This window comes from Cupressus sempervirens, chromosome 9, assembly GCF_028749045.1.
Source record: "Cupressus sempervirens isolate cs-2001-9-10 chromosome 9, ASM2874904v1, whole genome shotgun sequence".
Lineage (NCBI taxonomy): Eukaryota > Viridiplantae > Streptophyta > Pinopsida > Cupressales > Cupressaceae > Cupressus > Cupressus sempervirens.
This window is the reverse complement of record NC_143126.1, coordinates 665,992,986-666,013,828: the sequence shown is the minus strand read 5'-3', so window position 1 is coordinate 666,013,828 and position 20,843 is coordinate 665,992,986. Positions and strand designations below refer to the sequence as shown.

General features: G+C 30.7%; 1 pseudogene; it reads left to right on the top strand.

Annotated features, from left to right (window-relative positions):
• The window catches only part of LOC149540506 (floricaula/leafy-like protein), a 133,724-nt pseudogene that overhangs the window by 76,104 nt on the left and 36,777 nt on the right, over positions 1-20,843 (top strand).

Sequence of the window (20,843 nt, the reverse complement as noted above, 5' to 3'; positions counted from 1 at the left end):
TATTGCTTGGATTTCTAAGGAGTAGGATAATGCAAGGTGGAGTTTTTTATTGTCCCAAAATGACCACCACAACATTTATGCATTTCATGATAGACACTATCTAAAACATGGAAGAAAACACCTATTTTGTTCATATTTTATGTAAAAATTGATACCACCACATTTGATCAATAGAATAGTAATATGTTTGGGTTAATATCTAGCTACGAGTGCTTGAACAAAAATCTATACATGTACGCAAGGAAATCCAAACAACTACCAAAATGAATCATACCAAACTACTGAAATAAATAGTCACAACTCTGATATGTGCATACTCTACAATGAATACAAACTTTCCCTATTAAATGACCCCAACTCATGACAAACAAGGAGTAATGAAAAGGCTCAACAAAAGTTGTTGAATTTATGTTAATGAAAGTTTTTGATATTATAATATGGGTGAATTTGAGCAAAGTGACCAAATTCTTCTTTCAAAACCATATGTGCAAATATAAACATTAAGTAAAACATGTCCGATATTTTTGTAGATATACACATTAATTAGACCAAATTTTTATTTGATAACCATATGTACAGATATAAACATTAGGTAAAACATGCCCAATATTTGTGTAGACATACACATTAATTATACCAAATTTTTCTTTCAAAACCATATGTGTAGATATAAACATTAAGTACAACATGTTCAATAATATTGTAGATATATTTTCCTATGAAGAAAGACTACACATGACAATATGAACCTAGAATAAAATAACAAGACAATTGTTAGATTGTGGTCTCACTTCTAAGGAAAAGTTGATAAATATTTTTTCCTTGAAAAAAGTGTAAGGGATTATAGAATCAAAGAATTGTAATCACAATAGCCCAGAGTCATTGTAGGCAACATGGTCACATTGAAGGGGCCATGATTTTTATTGATATCTCAATGTGGATTTCCAACTAGAGGAACATGGAGGTGTTAATATCCAAGCTAAGGATAACGCTCCCATGGAAGAAGATGATAATGTGAAAAAGGAAATGATTGAAGAAGATGGTATTGGTGTAGCTGATGAAGATGCTCATGATGATGGTACTAGCACATCTGATAATAATTCAGAAGATGATCTTGATATACCTATACTTGAGAAGGCACACAAGCCCCTATAAGAAGTCTCCCAATCAACTCTTCTCTCGACTATAGTGTTGTTTCTAAACTTGAACATTATGAATGGTTTATCTAATGTAGCAATGTCATGTATGCTAAGGTATGCCATTTTTTTCATCTTCAATGTTAGCATACCATTACTATTCATTATATTAACAATTTATATTTGTATTTGTAGGTTGACAGGTGAATTTTTGTTACCACCATCAAACATTCTACCACATTCATGTTGGTTTGATTTTCCACTTGCCAAAGATTTTTAAAAATTACAAAAAATCATGAAAGAATTTGCAATTGTCATACTTAGGGTTCTTAAGTTTCAATTAACCCTTATAAAACCCTAGATCAAAGCATTCCATTTTTTATATCAATAGAGACCCTTCTTTCCAAAATTAATTTGAAAGGTCCAACATAAGGATGTACATAATTCATTAATGTATCTTATAACATTATGTTTTATAACAAGTGTTCATATCATTTTTTCATTGCCTTTTATATGATTAAGTTGTGCTATGAAATCTTATTTTCCACAACATCATACTCCTTGCTCACTAACCATTCAAAGGGTGGTGAGGGAGAAAATGACTTGTTTTAAGCACTACGTGGCTTCATAGAAGTCAATGGAAAATTTTATTTCTGAGTTGTGAACATGCAAAAAGAGTGTAAGCATAAGGTAATGGGTATGTGCAGGATCATGGTGTGCCAAAAAGTGGTGATCTGAAAAATATGTAGTTCTGAAATGCCTCAAAGAATTTCAAAATCTATTCCCACTTTTTTCCCACCCATCCTGATACTAAATGAAAACAATTAATACCTTTATAATTCCTACTATATCTTTCAATACCAACCTTATATGGTCATCTTTAAAACATCCCGAAAATGTGTTTTTGGCATGTTCTTATGTATTTTTTACTTCAAGCATGTAGCTGACGACTTTTTTAAAACCAAAATTTGATGTAATGAAAGGGGTTTCTTAAGAATGTTCTTAGCTTTTCATAAATGTAAGTTTTGTCAAATTACAAGTTCAGTAAGTAATTATTACTTATTTTCTAATGGAGTTAGCTACAAAGTGTTCATTGACATACTAGTTGAAAAATAGCTATAACTTTCAAACCGTATAAGATTTGTGAAATCCAAAAGATGTGTCACATTCTATGCTTTGGCTAGTATAAGAAAAGAAAAAAAAACTTAATTTTGATGTTTTTTGAACTAGTCAATGTGGTCAAATATGGGAGTTTTTTAATTCTAAAAATAGTATAGTAGAAAATTCATAATTAATTATTTATTTGGAATAAAAATTGCCAAAAATATGTGTCACATCTAGGCATGATTCTACCTTTTATATCTAAAATTATATTTAAAAATATTATCATTTGATTATGATTAAGGTGGTCAGACATACACCTACTTTTTATTTTTGCCTTGAAATTTTTGTAGTACTACATTAAAATCCTAACTTTTGACCAATCAAATATTTTTTTCTCCAGATAAGGCCTTGTAGTTTAGAAACTAGATTCAATTTCCTATAGATTATTTTCTTACAACTTTTTGATATAAAGTCTAGAACCACTTTAAAATTATGTGTCAAGTTGACATAACCCTGATTTGCTAGTTTTTCATTGCCACTTAAGGCCATAGTTTGGTACACCATGATCTTGCACATACCCTAATGGGTCTTCCTGACTTCAATTAATTAAAAGTGATGACCATTCAAACACGGGAAAGTAGTTAATGTAAAAGTTAAATCACATGTTTACATGTTAAATTCAACTCTAGTCTTCTAAGGTTATCAAGTAGCATAGGGAAGACATGTATCCAAGTATGACCAGATGGGAAGGAGAAATTGAAGACACATGGGTTGGTCTAGGACACATTATACAGGAATTTGACATGAGTACATGATCGCATGCTTAAGTGGCCAGGACAGTCTTCAAGTTGTGGAGTCGTGAAGGATGTATGGTAGTTAAAAGAAATTTTCATCAGTAGATCACAAAGGTTTAAGCATAGTTAAAGTTTCAAGTTGTGATGAAGTGATCAAGCTCATTACGCAATCAAATTTTCTACCTTCACACCATTGGTGGAGTTAGTGCTTAACTCATGGAGAAGGTTGTAAAATAGAAAATCTAGTTCATCACATTGTCATAAGTTCAAAACCTAGTTGGCAAGTTGAGGTTGCAAACAAGAGAAAGAAAGATCAAATGGTTAAGGTTGTAAAGCATCACATATTCACAAGGATTTTTATAATAGATAAGTTATAGGTCATGATGCTATGATCAAGGAATAATGGCTAGATAAAATAGTGAGCATGGCATCACACAGTCAATGTAAGTTTCTTGTTAAACCATTGCAATGTTGTGAAGTACTAAGAAGCAACGCCCTAATCACATGGTTGCATCTGATATTTCTAAAAATCATAAAATGGCTTTTCAATAGAAAGATGGATGTACAAAAATCTAAAAAAGTGTAAATTTGGCTAGTTCTTCAAGAAATTGATAGGTTTTCAAGTGTGCCACTCTTAATTACCAATTAAAGCCATACCCTCATTATAGAAGCTGATAAACTCTAAAGAGCGAGAGATTTCCATTACCATTTTCTTAAGTTGTCTTCTTTTTCTTGGAAATATTCAAGTGCAAAGTGATACCCAGGAAGACTTTTTCAGCTCTCAATATACAGAATTATCCTATTTTCTTATAGAAATGGCTTAGATGGAGGGAGAGCTAATTGTACAAGTAGTAATTGAGAAACTAGATACACCATCAAAAGTTCCAAGCACATTTGTAGAGGAGTGGTTTCACATTTCACCTAATTCAACTAATGCATAGATGGCAGATGATTTGGTATTCAAAGACCCATATACATTGTGTAGAGATGCAAAATTTCTTGATAGAAATGTGCATCAATTATTTTGGTTTTTCTACAGAAATAGAGCATCAAATGTTCTAGTTTGTAACCCATTAGTGAGAAACTTAGGCAAATTAGTTATGCCTAAAGTATTTATAGATTTTGACCTGGTGAAAGCCCTAATCTAATGTTATAATACTATCAAGAAGACATTTCATATAAAGGATAGAAGTGTTTTCCTATCCCTAAACAAAAAGACATTTATAGAGGTTTTTGACTCAGGGGGACAATGGTGATGGCCATAGAAGTGGAGAAATTAACTGAGAATTTCAAGAGTCATAAGTATTTCTATATGGGCCAGAATATGACTAGGTATATTCCACCTACAAAGAAGAATTTAGGAAACATTCCAAAGAGGAAGGATCTCGATAAATTTAAGCCTTTCAAATTCTTCCAAAGATATTTTTGGAACATTGTATTTGGAATCAACAAGGTCCTAGATTCAAATGGAGCTATGGAAGCATTAGGAGGACATTATATTATGCCCTTGAATATTCAAGACCCAAATCATAATATAGGTTATGATTTTTTGGATTACATCATTGAGAGTATCCATAAGGGGATCACTAATTCTCAGTTGGAGACTTGGTGAATTTCAAATTCCACCATTACTCTCTACTCATGCACATGTGTTGACATATCAGTCAAATTTGTTAATAGTTACATACACTTATTCAAATTGTAAATAGATACCGAGCTTATTGTGCAGATAATAGTGTCTTCAAAGCATTTTAGTTGTTATCAAATTCTATAGTTACTACTAAGTCCTTTGGAAAAATTCTAGTGTTTACCAAACAGTTATAGTTACTATGAAGATCAGTAGTATAAACCATGCATCTCAATGTATGTTTATTTTACCAATGCAAACTAAGTTGTGTAGTGTTTATCGAGTTCATAGTTTGTGATGAAAGTCCAATGTTAATCGAGCTACTCAATGTTAACCAAGTGACTTAGTTTATACCGAGCTTGAGGAGATAGTGTTTATTAAGTGATACAATGTAAACTAGGAGACTCAGTTTATATTATGAGTTTCATAGTATCTACCGAGTCACCAGTGTAGACTAAGTTCAAGACTACTTGGAAGTGGTCAGTATGGACCAAGTTTCTACATCTACCAAGTGCATGACAATGTTGAGCATTGATAGTGGATGTTGAGTATCAGAACCTCACCACGTTAGTCTTCAGAACCCAAGTGTCTATATTTGACCAGACTTATTAATATTTGTGTAAACTTGTATTGTGGTTGACTTTGTAATTTGCATAATTAGATTGGTATATATATAATGTATTGTATCACATCTAGTGTGTGTAGTAATGATGCATATGATATGCAATCTTAAAAGAAGAGCAAAAAGTGTGAATTAAAAAGGCTACAATAGTATAGGGAGCAACAAAGATTCATCTATCATAGTAAGATAATTTGTAAACTTAAAGGAATCTCATTCAGCAAACCAAGTTGCAGATTAGAGATCATCTATTATTTCATCTGAATAGGTGGATTAGTCGAATCCTTTAGCAAGGTAGACCTAACAGTCTTTTCTAAATCTCTTTACCAAGTGCATACTTCATTGTATGTTTGTAAATTCTATCACAAGGTGGACCTAGCAGTCCTTATTGCTCCTAATAGGGTAGATCATTAGAAGTGATCAATAGAAGCCTTAACAGGCCAACTTTATATTGTAGAACTAAAGCTTGTGGGTATCACCCCTGCCCAAGTTTTACTTTCTATTTGGAAGGTTTTTGGGTCACCAAATCTTTGTGTCAAAGTGTTATGAATGCTTTCATGTTTTCAATTTCTTATGCATATAGTTAGATCAAATTATCTGTGAAGGATTAAATGCTAATTGGACTATTGGATTAAGAATTAGAATTGTTGAAGTTTTAGAAGTTACTAATTCACCCCTCCCTTCTCAATAACATAACCTAGTTAGGAATATTTCCAACAACATGATCTTGTTCAAGAATTTAAACATATTTGATCAGAGTTTCTTCAAGTCTACTCAAGAAAGGGGAGATAGATTGCCACTGCAAAGATGGACAAGGCTATGGATAATGTTCTATCCTTATTCCAATGTAATTACTTTTTATAATGGTTTTTCTCATCTAGTATTAAAAATGATAGGGTTGATAATTGAAAGAATCCATAGGATTTTAAGAAATGTTGTTCAACCTAAATTGTGCTTTGATGTTGGGAAGAAATTAACTCAGGATTGGGGTAGTGTCTTTCTATTTGAAGAATATACAATTATTAGGGTTTTTGGATGCCCTCAACCATGCTATACTCTACCTAAATAGGTACCTGAGGGGTTAGGGTTTGTGGAAGTATTCTAAAAATTAATTTCTTTAAACAAAGAATACTTAGGAAATGGTGTTAAGAAAGGAACTTTCCTTTGTATATGTACCAAAGTGGCAGACTTTGAAATTGACAAGAATGCTATTGAGGGAACAAATGAATTTTTAAGGAAATATAAATTGCCAATTGGACAAGCTAGGACTTATGATCCTTTCAATGTGATTAGACATGCTTTTAAAATTATGAGAGGATATACCGTGCCTTCTACAAAACCCATGTGGGGAGAGGATGTCATTGCTAACAAGATAAATGAGGATGAATGTAGAGAAAGAATAATTAAGTATAGGGATATTTTCAATTTTGAGTATGAGATGAAAAAGAAAGATAAAAATTTCAAAGGTTTTGATCCTAATGAGGATCACTACTCAAAATTAGACAACTGTGTGACAAATTTTGATGAATTAGTATCCCAAGTTCTAGAAGTAATAAAAAAAAAGATTGACCCTAAGTACTCAAATCATGAGATTGTTGTTGAAGTCTCTAATGATGAAGACCAAGCTAAAGAAGATGTCTAAGAAGATATTTGTGAGAGTTTTGAGTGGGTAGAACAGAGACATAAGAAGCAGAAAATGGTTGAATTACCTTAAAAAGACAAACAAAAAGCCCTTCCAGTTCTAGCAAGAGGCAATAAGTACTTTGATGACATAAGAAGGAAATATTTAATATCTTAGGCTTCCAAGGATGAGAAAAGAGCAAAGAAGTTGGAGTTGGAAGCTCAAATAATAGATGATAGAATTATAGAGGCTCGTGAATTCATGAAAGATGATAATTTTCTAAAAACTAATGAGTTTAAGATTTTTCTATTTAAGGTAAAACAAAATGAACTTTCCCTACAAATGAATCCAGAAGAGTTTAATGAGGTAGCTACTACACTAGTGAAAAAGATACAAGAATATGACCCTGCAAGAGAGAGCCTCATTATAGAGGAGGCAAGGGAACTAGTAATGAGGAGTGGTATGACTATCTTTCTAAGATGGGATGTTAATTCATCCTTTTTGCTAGATCAAATGAGAAGACATGACAAAAGAATCTCATTTGAAGATGACAATTAGTATGGATAACTGAGAGGGCTAGGCTACAATATAGATGCTCAAACAATGGAAATTTGGAGTTTATCTCTTGAGCATGATAAGCTTTCCCTGATTGAAATTAAATAATCCCCTAGGGGAAATATTATCATCTATCATGTTTAATCTACCTCTAGTGATGAGATATTTGGGTTGCATACTTTAGTTGGACTGATGAACAAAAACAAGATGGATACCCTTCAAGCTCAATTAGAGAAAACATACTAGAGATATCTGAGAAAAAAGAGGAATCATGAAGAGGAGATGAAGAAAACATATGTTCTAGAACAAAGTACCATCAAACTTGTAATAGAAATAGATGATTTGGAAAAGAATGTCAGAAATGCTATAGAGATCTATGAAAAAGATATGCAAATAGAGGTCCAAACACATGATATAGGACAAACATCAAGCCATGTTATGGAGATTGATGAAATAAAGCTAGAAGCTAGCAATGATGTGGACATCAGAGCTATGAAGAATTTGTTGATTCATAAGATCAATGCAATAAAATTAGTTTCTCAACATGTGCATAGAAGCTACCTTGCATTGGAAGGAGTAGAGTACAATTGTGTAGAGGAAATTACAGTGTGATCTCCATTGTTTAGCACATGGGGGACATATATGCAATTCTTTGATAATCTACTTACTATGCTTCCACATAAGAAAGACCTACCAAAGATAACCATTATGAGCACCAGAAAGGTAATTCATAAGGTAAGAGATTTAAATGGTTTCTTTAGAGATAAGATGTAGCTAGTTCAAAACAAAATGAAAATAATTATTGTAGGGACACCAAGCTTTGTAGCAAAAATTTTGGACAATGAAGGTAAAATAAAGAACTGGGTAGAATGGTCATCATCATTTAAGAATATTTTTTATCATCCAAAGTTTTTTTTCTTTTTGTAACAATGAAGCAAGTCCTACCACCATCTATGAAATGATTGATATGCTCTTTAAGATAGAGTTAGAGATGTCCAAGGTGGCTGTTGAAGTCAAAGCCATAAATGATGCCAAGTGGACCAAGTGCTTAGAGGATTTTGAAGCAATCAAAAGTGCCATCTGGCTTGACATTGAAACAAATATCACCATATGGGAACTAATAGTAGACATCAAGGCTCTATAATCCCAGGAAGATGATTAGACAGATAATTGTGAGCTTGTTGCAAGAAGACAATAAGAGATGGAGGAGGATAAGATAGTTAAAGAAAAGGCTCTAGCCATAAATGACATTTACTTTTTACACCTACTTTCCTATCTATTCTCCAATTGCAAAGAATTAATTAATGTAATCTTCAAAGGATTTTTGCCTTTGGTTTTTTATAGGATCATTTTTAACACCTGCCCTCCCATCTGAAGCTTATTGTAATCCTCTACATAAGGATTCCCAAGGTGTGGAGTGAGAGGTCAGAAAATCTGTATAATTTTCATGTTTTATGCCTTTTTGTAGTCTTCCCTATTTTTGTAATTATATGGATGTAATCGATTTTGTATACTTCAAAATATAGTGAATGTTGAGTATTAGTTGTGAAGGTCTGAGTTATTTTTGAGTCTTTGTCAGTATTGTAAGCATTTTCAAAGGGAAATCAATACAAAAGGAAATTAAATCTTATATATATCTATTTATTTGAGTTTTGTCTCCTTCTTTATATATCTGTGATCTTGAGGCTAAAATGAACAAGTTTCTTTTAGTTTGAATGAATTGTATATCTCTTACTAATTATTGTTAATGCAAAGAATTAAGTTATTGCTTTCTCTAAGTGATAGGGTTTGGGGTTTATGAGAAGGACATGGTAAGAATGAAACTTAGAGCTCATTGTTGATAGTTTTAGTTACAAGTTGATTAAATAGGTTTGAGCTACTGATTTTGACTCTATATAACAATGGATAAGACATTGATAATTAATTCTTAAATTGCAAAATAATTATTCATATAATTATCGAACACACAAATTACAAACAATCAATTCACCATTTCATGTAATGAAGAACTAAATTTTTTGGTCGTTACTTATTTGCAACATCTTCTTAGTTATAGTTAGCTACTATGGTAGGGAATTTATTGTTAAATTATAGAAGAACATTGACCACTTTTTTCTATAGAGGATTGTCTTGAAGAGAAGAATTTCATAGAAGTACTCATATCAATCCCTAAGTTTTTCCCACCTTGGCCCTACAAAACCTAAAATGAAGGGAATCATAGTGATTCTATTGAAGTTGGTCCAAAGCTAGGATGAACATAGTTGATTATAGGTTTTAGCTATTCGTTATGTTTGGTCTTAGTCTTGTGCACCCTAGTATTAGGTTCAAAGAAACCTTGTATGTTCCTTACTAGTAAGAACTCTAATAGTTCATACCGAGAATTATCTACCATTATGAATCAAATTGGAATGAAGTATCAAACAATACATACAAGTCCTAATGATCACATTCTATATCATAAACAACATGAATTTGCAATAGAATGGCCTAATTATCATATAAGTAAATATTAGTCAAATCAAATAACAAAAAGGGTACCTCGCAAGGTTCTTCGATACATTCACATTATTTCATGTCTTCAATGATTATTCAAGTGCACTAGCTTAGCACAATTTATGGATTACGTTACACATAATAGAAGTCAATATGATATTATGGGAATTCCTATAGATGGTTCTACATTTAAAGAGATAGAAGAAACATGACCACACTTTAAAGAAGAACCTTGTAATCTCAAGCTTTCATTGGTAGTGGATGGTGTCAATCTATTTGGATATATGAGATTTATTTACTTAGTGTGGCCTATTTTTGTTATTAACAATAAAATTCCTCCTTGGATGTCCATAAAGAGGGAACACATAATTTTTTCAATGATTGTACTAAGTATTTTTTCATTTAATAGTTATCTAAATTAATTTATAAATAGTGCATGGAAATGGTCATAACAATTATGTAATATTTCTATTCATACAATTAATAGGTAAGTACCAAGTTAAAGATATGAACATGTATATTGAGCTCCTTATTGACAAGTTGTTGAAGTTATGGAATGGGGTCACTATGTATGACATCTCTAGACCAATAGGACAAAGATAATTTCAATTCCATGTAATTCTTGTATGGACAATACATGATGACCCTAGGCTAACTCGTTTTTGTAGTATGTTATATTGTTAAGATCACATATTTTTGGTCTATTATAGTACTTACACATTATTGTTATATTATTAAGTTGTGCATTATAATTGTACATGATCCAATTTTACATGATCTTTTAGGTCTTCAAACAAAGAAAAAATTCATGTCTAGTTTGTTGTCTAAAGATTAAATGTCATAATTCAAGAAGTTTTGGAAAGCCAGTGTTTGATTAGTTTAAGCACTTTCCCCACAATAATAATAAGTATAAAATTATTGAAAAAAAATATTTTTAATGGGAAATAAGAGAAAATATCAAGGCCACAAAGAATGACACCTTATCTATGGAAGTTAGAATATGATTTACTAAATTGTCAAGTTAATGTCCAGTATGTCATCCATAGTTTGAAATTTATATTTTGATATTGTCTTTTATTTAGTAATGATGTAATTGATGCTCATGAAGTTCATCAAGGAATTAATGACCAACTTCCTAGAAGAATAAAAAGCTATCCTACTCAATTTAGTTGGTTATCGTACTATAAGGATCTCCCAACCATCCATTTGTTTGATGATATGCATATTAGAAAGAATGTAATAGAGACACTATAGAAAATATTGGCTGGAAGGTATGATAGAGAAAAAATTGCAAAAATTTGTACTGACATTCATGAATCCAATCATAAACTAAAATATTTTATTAAATCAAATAGCAATTGAGACTACATAAATACGAGTGTCATTCCTTGGTTATTAATGGAGCAACAAAGTGATGCATTAAAAGAAGTGATAAAAAAAAAAAAAAAAATTCTCATAGGATTTGATACAAATATAAGCACTCATTTATCAAAGAAAGGTGGTTTTGGGCCAGGGTTGAAAACATATGATTGGCATACCTTCATCAAGATTAGTCATGTTCTCTATTTATAAAATTGCATGTACTACCTATTGTATTATTTCGTAATATATTGAAATGATCATTTTTTAATCATTGCAATATGTCCTACCTCTATCCCTCCCATACAAGTTTGACAACAGTATTAAACAAATTACATATGATCTTAAAACATACATGAGGTTAGAAGTATTATTTTTTAGATATGTTGCACATATATTATATTTATGACTTTCTTTACTTTGTATGTAATCTATTCTATAATTTGATTTGAAATCTCATTTATATGTTCTTGTGTATTGAATCTCTTTCAGGTGGTTATCATCTAAAGAAATTGATTAAAAAAATATAAAATATTGGAAGAGAAAAATTCTATAGCTTATATGTGAAATGCAAAACTATTTACCTTCAAAAAATTTCAATGCTCAAGAACACTACCTCGTACATCAATTTGAGAAAATTAAATTGTGTGGACTTGTATAAACTAGGTCAATGTGGATGGTTCAGAGGTACTTGAAATTTAGGAAGGGCATATTTTGAGAAAGATCATGTGTCAAGGGTTCTATGGTAGAGGGATATATGGTCTACTAGACCATGATATACATTAGTGAATATCTTCCAAAGTTTGTAGTAAATATCCATGTAGATCACATTTTGGATCCAAACTCTATTAAAAAAATTGAATGGGAGTACCTAAAAGGGAAAGAGAGATTGAGGAGAGTAAGAGGTAATTACAATATGTTTATTGTAATTAATTAATTCTTATCCATCATCAATATAAGTTTTTTCTAACCTGTCAATTTATTTTCTTTATAGTTGGTCATGAGTGGGATGCACTACATTTGTATATTGTAAATGATCTTTGATTGGATGATAGTATGGATTCAAAAATCTCAAGAAAATGGCCACCCATTAATATGGGATGGTGTTGCATCATTGGTTAAAGAATCTCATCATAATGGAGATCCAATGTTATGCCAATGGTACTTGATCTAGCATATGGCTTAAGAGATGGAAAGGTATGGAGAAGATTACTAATCATGACACATAAATTTAATATCAACTCATTGATTGATCCAAATAATATTGACATATTTGAATAATTTCAAATCAAATATCACAAAGCTATGTACTACCATGGCCATAAATTTTACATAAAAAAGTCAGATGACATAAAGAAAATTTGTGATTCTAGGATAACTATAGTCTTTGAGGTCACCAATATTTGATCTTGAAATGACATACATCCTTAACAATATAAAAATTGATACTATGACATTTTGAATGATATACTTGAGTGTGAAATTAATTAATTCAAATTAGTTCTATTTTTTGTCAAATAGTATAGGCTATGGCTGAATCAAAATGATCTTCATAAGACTGTTATTGAACATGATAGTGGATTTGCAATTATTAATAGAAGGTCATTTGAGAAAGTTGGAGATGAGTGCTATAATCTTCCAAGCCAATGCGAGAATGTTTTTTACTTTGGTGTTCCACACAAAGTGAGTTGCTCATTTGTTTTCAGACATGATCCAAGAGGAAGGCCGATAATGTATAATGTGATGAAAGAAGAAGATACTGAAGAATTAGAAGATGAAGTAAATGATGATCATAAACCACTATTATATAATGATAATGAAGAAGAATTAGATGATGATTCTATTGATGTTAAGATGATGGTAATGATGATGATGATGATGATGATGATGATGATGATGTTGACGAAGATGGTGATGGTCATGCTGATGATGGTCATGATAATGGTGATGAAGATGATGATGATGGCAATGAAGGTGGTGGTGGTGATAACAATGATCGAAGTGAAAAATATGGTGATGGTGATGACAGAGATAAAGATGGTGATCAATGACATGATCAATGAATGTATATCAACATACAATTAATATCAAGTATGATGGGGTCATGATTTATTTATAGAAATTTGTTTAATCTATATGTTTTTATAATTAAGTTATTATGTGTTGAACTCTACTATTGTGGAGTATATAGAATGATATTACATAGCTACCACACATAAAGTAGAGGTAGGGAATTATAAAATATACAATGATTTCAATGTGTGCATCATGTAATTTCTATCTTCTATGTAATTTATAGTATATAGAGCATTGTAAGCGAACAACTTTTCATTCATTATAATATGGGTGAATTTGATGAATGAGGTGATTCTTATTTCAAAACTATATGTGTAGATATAAATATTAAGTACAACATTTCCAATATTTTTGTAGATATACACATTACTTAGACCAACTTTTTGGCTAACTTAAGATAAATTAGTTACATGTGCTGGCTATTCAATGTCTTTGACTAGGATCTTGCACAATCACATGGATCTTCAAGTATAAGTCAATAGACCCTATAGATATAATTTTTTATTTGCATATCTTCTCTTTACCATCAATATCAAATTTAGTCATAATATTTCTCTCATTTTATGAACTGCAGGTACTACAAAATAGGTATTTGTCTAATTTGTCTTCCTCAAGTGAGGAAAATGTGGGAATAAAAGAAAAAAGTGAGACATCTAGTAGGTCCAAAATAGGGAGATCAACTAGAGGTCAAAATACTAGAAGAACCGATAGATCTAAAACATGGACATCATTTATAGATGGCATTGCCCTTAGTGTTGAACCGATATTCATAGCCTACCAACTCATACAAAGATACAGTGATGAAATTCTTAACATTATCCCCGAGAGTGACACAAGCAAGGAGATAGAGGCACTGAAAGAATAATTGATACATAGAGTCAAATCTTTGAAGGTAAGTAACAATTAATCTAAATCAATAATAGAAGTTAAATAGATGTTTATATTTTATAGTATCTTATGGATCACCATCTAAAATATTATGTGTTCTTCTACAAAATTTTATAACACCTACAAGACCATGTGGTGAACATGGCAAGGGTTGTAGTGCACAACCTTCATGTAAATAAAAATTTCTCTTTTCAAAATTAGTAAAAATTATAGTATTATTACACCATTGAGTTTATTTAAGGAAGATTCAATTATGACTGATTGCTATTCCATACTTGGATCTCTGTTTGAACAAGTTTAGGTTGTTCTTGACTAGAAAAGGTGAGAGTGTTATGACCACCAAGTTCAACTAAGAACTTATTTAATATTAATAGATCCATATAAGAGAAAGATTACAATAGTTAAATCAATGGTAATGTACTAAATTAGACATAGGGTTTCTAGACATTGTAATATGCCTTGTACATTCTAATTCCTCAACAAAGTATTTTATTTAATTAAACATTCATGGCTATTGATTCATGGTATGTTTGATATCTTAAAATGTAGCAACACAAGATTCACATTAGATAAAAAGAGGAATAAAGCATCACTATCCAAATCCTCCTTTTTTGAGAGAATATAATTATCTTAGTTTAGAATTCATTGATTGAAAACTCCCACTCTTTTAAAACATATGTGAAATTAGTGAAATTCATATCATATCACATATTATCTTCTTTCAACCCTCTTTAGAATATTCTTCAAAAGTCACAAGAATAATGTACACAACTTAACCAATTGTAGATACATCTAGATTGTTGTTGCAAGAACAATAAATGTCTTTTATATTAAAAAATACCACCTCACCTATTCTATTAATTTTAATAAAATAAATTATTTAGAGGTAAAATTAATAGAGTCAACCAAGTGACCTAAATTTGAGTTCCTTAGAATTTAAATAGATCTAATATGCTTTCAACAATATTGTAAGTGAGCATAAGTAAAGAAATAGAGGTTTAAGATGTCTCATAAAAGTTTGTCATTCTAATATAGAAGTAATATTAGAGGTATAAGATGTCTCATAAAATTTTAAAATTATAATATAAAAGTAACATTAGAGGTAGGTACCAACAATATATTAAGAGCAACAAAATTTATGTAATGTACTAATGTATTTCAAAAGTTAGGTACACAAGCAAGGTCGATTATGTGTATTGGCATTAGTAGGTGGACCATTTTGAATATAGTGGAAAACAAATTGATGTTAATTTAAATATGTTTCCTCTACTACAAAATAGTGCATTCGATACCTTTTCTAACAGATTTACAACAAGATTACACTACAAGTTAACCTATTTTTCCTTCTCCATGCCATTTGAATAAATGATTAATTCTATGCTTATTGTATTCAAATGAAATATGACTGTTAAAAGTAAATCTTATAATATTGGGTAATTACTAATTTATCATTCACTTAAGTATTTTTAATGTATTAAGTAGATACAAGAAATGTTTAAATTGAGTGTGTAAGAAATTTATAGCCATTTCACAAATGAAAGGTATGTAGAGATGAATCACATGGATTTAACTCAGTTATCTTACCTAACCTGGTCCTTCTATTTGTGTCATTAATCTTATGACTATTATGGGTATATTTATTTAATTTTTTAGTCCATCCTACTTAGTTTTGAAATAGGACATCTAATGTTGAAAGTGAAACGAGTGCAACATTGTTTGTTTTCATCAACATTATGACACTTAACTTTGATTTTTTGGATGCTTCTAGTTACTATCCAATTTGATCTTTATCCATTGCCAATGTCTTTTCTAACAATATTGTATTCTTCAGCTCATGATGAAGTGTGGACACCTCCTTCAGTCATCACTCCAATATTGCTGAGTGCATCGTTAGCAACAAGGAGCATGCAATAATCCTCGACTATGCCAAGTACAATTAATAAAACCTTTTTTTTGTATATTTTGTAATGTGATAATCATGGATTTTTTTTTGTTGGGTGGATTTTATACTCATGTACCTATTTTGTGCACTAATAGATAGACCTTCAGTTGATAGAGCAAAAGGTACTAGTACTACTAAAGCTGATCTATTTCCTGGAGCAACTCATGTGACTAGTACCGGTTCATTTATGGGGACACTACTTTTGAACAAGAAAACTATGTTTTGGTTAAAATTACAAAAGCTTCCAAGTAATTTAAAATTGTTATTATTTACAGCTTAATTGTAGTTTACTTATACATAACTCATTTTGGATTGATAATCCCATGATGTTTTTGTAGGAAATAATTTTTTCATTGATCCTCTTTTTGATATGGCATTGAGTGTATTTGAACCCATCATACATAAAAGGTATGTAGTTTCATATCATTGCTACAATATTTTTCTTTTCTTCCATTTATTGTACTGTATTAAAGTTATTGATCTACCAATTTTTGTTTAAAAGATGGAATAACTAGGGTCATGAATTAAAAAATTAGCTCATTACATCTTTTGAGGAACTTTTTGGAAAAAAACATTTTTGACACTATCATACTTCTCAAAATTGCATCAAAAAATATAAAGACTATAAGGGATCAATATAAAAGGTGTCGAAAGGAGAAGCCAAAGTACAATTGTCCTCTTATGATTCCATTGATGAAGTGGAATGAAATAATAGAAGATGCAAAAGAGAAAAGGCTATAGGATAAGGGAAATGAACTAGAAGAGGGCAAAAAAAGGTATGCCATGATATTATTAAGTAGAATTTAATCATGCACTAATTAGTGATAAATATATAATATAACATATTTCAAACTATTCATAGACTGCAGAACACATCAGTGGCTACAAAATTGAAAGTAGAAAAGGTTGGCCAATACAAACTCAGCTCTAGTAGTTGTATGGATCTTCAGTCTTGACTTGTAAGTAGCAGCAATGGAATTTCTTATATATTTTTTATATATAATGTTTCAAACAATTTTATTAAATCAAATCATACATGTAAAACTAAAGATATTAAGCAAAAAATACAGGGCACAAAAGTCAATGTAGAGCCCATGGATGAATATATAAAAATTAATAATATCAAGTTTCCACAATCCATTGTTAATGATGATGTTGCTTCTGGATTCGATTGTGTGAATTTTATATAAAAATTGCCTTGAAGGAAGGCTATAAAGTCATGTCTACACACCTATGCCAAGAATTTGAAAGCCATACCCAAGAATATAGAGCACCAAATGAGACATAGGTCAATTGGTCAAATGAAAAGTAAATCAAATTGAATAGTTGAGAAATTTCTTTTTTTCTATTAGTTTAGAACATAAATTGACTGCATAACAATGGGCATAGCATTTCACTGCAACCTTCAAATCCTATCACAAAACCTGCATGTGATGAATTTCATGACATGAATCATAGTGGTGGATGTATTAATTTTATATTGGAAATAAATTATGCAATTATGAATATAATTTAACATCTTCAATTACAATTTGATGTGTAACCTTTTTTTGAATATTTTAGAGCATGTTGAACATCATGGTGAAGGAGTGGAGCATGTTTCAAGTGTTCAACATGTCGATGTGGTAGTGAATCAAAATGCTAATGTACAAGATCTGGCATTGTCAAGTAAGAAAAATGCATGTTATGTTGTACTACTTAATTAAATACTTGTAATAGTTAAAAAGAGAAAAGAAGTATGCCAATTTAACTCATTTACTTGTTCTTGCAACATATCCCCCTTTAGTACAATAGCCTCTTGCTCCTCAAAATAGGAGGAGGCGTCATAATTTGACATTACATTTTCCACAAGAGGAGGAGAATGGGGAAGATATTGATTCTTCTATTAGTGTTTTCTTTAAGAGAAATAAGAAAAACAAAAAGAAGAAATGTTTTTTTTTAAATGCTCTTTGATAAACTTTGTTGGATAGTAAAAGAATGTTGTTTTAAGTAATTATCTATGAATTTTTCATATTAATATTGATTTTTATTTCATGCTAATGAATATTATGATGTTTTAATGAAGTCTTGATTAGTATTATTTATTAACGAATTTTATATCATATTAATGAATGTTATGTGACTGTATTGATTGAATGTTATAGTTCATAAATGGATAAATGGATGAATGAATTAATGAAGTATGTAATTAGATGATAATGGGGAATCTATATTGATATTAGGGGGAAAGGGTGAGGCTAGATGAACTTCCACATTCACATGGTTGGCCTTGTTAAGTAGAGAATATTGAAGTATTCTCAAAACCAAGTGAAGCTCAAACTAACATACCAAGGATATCTTCCTAAACAAATAATAGTTTCTTTTTGTTGAGATAGAGTTCCATTTCCATTTCTTTATTAATCACAACTATTTTAGGCTCCTCAATTTTCTACTCTATTCTTTTTTTTTATTCAAAACTATTATCAAAGTTGCAATTTGTTCTTGATCATCTTTAGCTTAGTTACCAAGCAATATATTTTTTATCCAAATACTTCTGCTTCCTTCAACTACTATTCTATTGTATTCATTAGGTTTCCATCCCTCACCCACATTTTTTAAAACTTAAAGGGACATTGCTTTAGAAGTGAATCCTCAATGATATTCAACTGAATTGCAAAGTAGTTTGAACTAGAATGAGGGAGGATATGGGCTAAGACAATATATTGAATTCAATTATTATTGAGATTATTTGGTGATTCTCCACTAGTTTTCTCTAGGATTTATTATAGAATCGAATTCACCACCTATAATACAAATCTGAATTTATTATAGCATCAAATTTAAAACTCGCAATATTTTTGTTAAAAAATAAAATCATGTCCAACACATGCTTACACCAACCTTCCTACAAGGAACTAGGCAAGCATTTTTTTCTAGTGGATTAAGGTTTTCTATACAATGTATTGGGTTCTATACCAACTTCATACATTGAAGAAAACTCTGCTAAGATTTTTATTTCTACTGCTCAAAATCTCATTTTTTCCAAGACAAAATTTTAATATTCTGATGCTTGTGAGAGCTAGGAAACTAACTAATAAGAACTTTAAATGTAATTCTTCCTTTCAATAAATTGTATTAAGGAACTCAATGACAATTTCTTGGATTACACTCTTGGAGATGGTGACTCCAAAGATTTTGAGACTAAAGACTTGGAAAGTAAAGTTACATTCCCTTAAAGAGACATATTTTTTGGGTAAAGGAAACATTTTTTTTGGTAACCACATTTTAACCTAGCCTTGAAATTCGATGCAAGGAGGAGATGTTAATACATTCTTATTACCAGACTCTATAACTAGGCTACTTCCAAGCCTACCAAACATATCACCATCATGTTGGTAAACAAATTGTTCTTTCTTTAATAACTCTTACAATGCCCAAGTGTTTGAAGAACAAACTAATTTCTCTCTAAATTATAGGTACAACTCCCTTGTAGATGATTTTTAGAGAATTTTTTTGTTTCTAATCCTACTATGGTGTGTTCTTGACCAGAGAATAGAAGAGGTAAACCAAGTTAGACCTAGGCAAAAATAACTTAGGCAATGAGTAGTTCTTGAAATGAGATCAACTCCAAAAATTCAAACATCCTACGAACCCACATAATTGATTATGTAATTATGAAAAATTATAGTATGAATAAAATATAGGATGAAATGATATGAAGTTACAAAAAATATATTTCTTCTAACTTTAGTAATTCTCTAATTACTTTGTTTGTTCATTAAATCAAAAAGAGAAACAAAGATCCCCTTGTCTTTAGATTCCTAATTTAACTTGTAAGAAATACAATGATTAACATATGCATGGAAAAGTAAATAAATGGTATCAAATACTTCTATTCTTGTCTCTAAAACAAAGGAGCATTTCACAACAAAATTTATTGACCCCTCTATTATTAGAAGAAATTACATTTATATAGTTTTTTGTCATCTCTCAATTCTAGCAAAGATTGATTACCAATAGGTTATCATTTATTCCTTTGGGTAAGTCGATCAATTGAGATACATAACACTGAGAAAGATGGTTGAGATGGGTTTTACTACCAACATGTTGGTCAATCTATCTAAACAAGAGCTGGATGATGTTGTTAGGATCATGATTGAAATCTACAACCTTCATCTTCTTGTTGGAGAGACATATGGAATTAAATCTACAATTAGGGTAGAAAGGAGAAGGCTTTATGAAGTAGAGAGGAAGAAGCAAATGGAACTCTTTGCTTTAATGGATGAAAAATAGAACAAGAGTGATGAGAATTCCTCAGACACACTATCTAAGGAAGGTAACTTGTGCCTATCAATTGCTACATATTTTTGAATGGAAGAGTTATCATTATACTTGGTTTTTGTGTGCACATATAGATGCTTTCTTACTCTATTTTGTACTTGTTTTCCTTTGGGAGATGTGACAGCTATAGTTTATTCTTCCAAGAACACTATTTCATATTCTTGTGTCCATATTTTCCTCATGTTTGCCTCGAGTTATTGTTCTCACAAAGTCACATAATTTAGATCATATTAGTAGGTAGCCTCTAAAGTTATAAAAATAGTAAATACTTGTAGCATTGTATATACCTTTGTGAAGAAATAGTTTCTT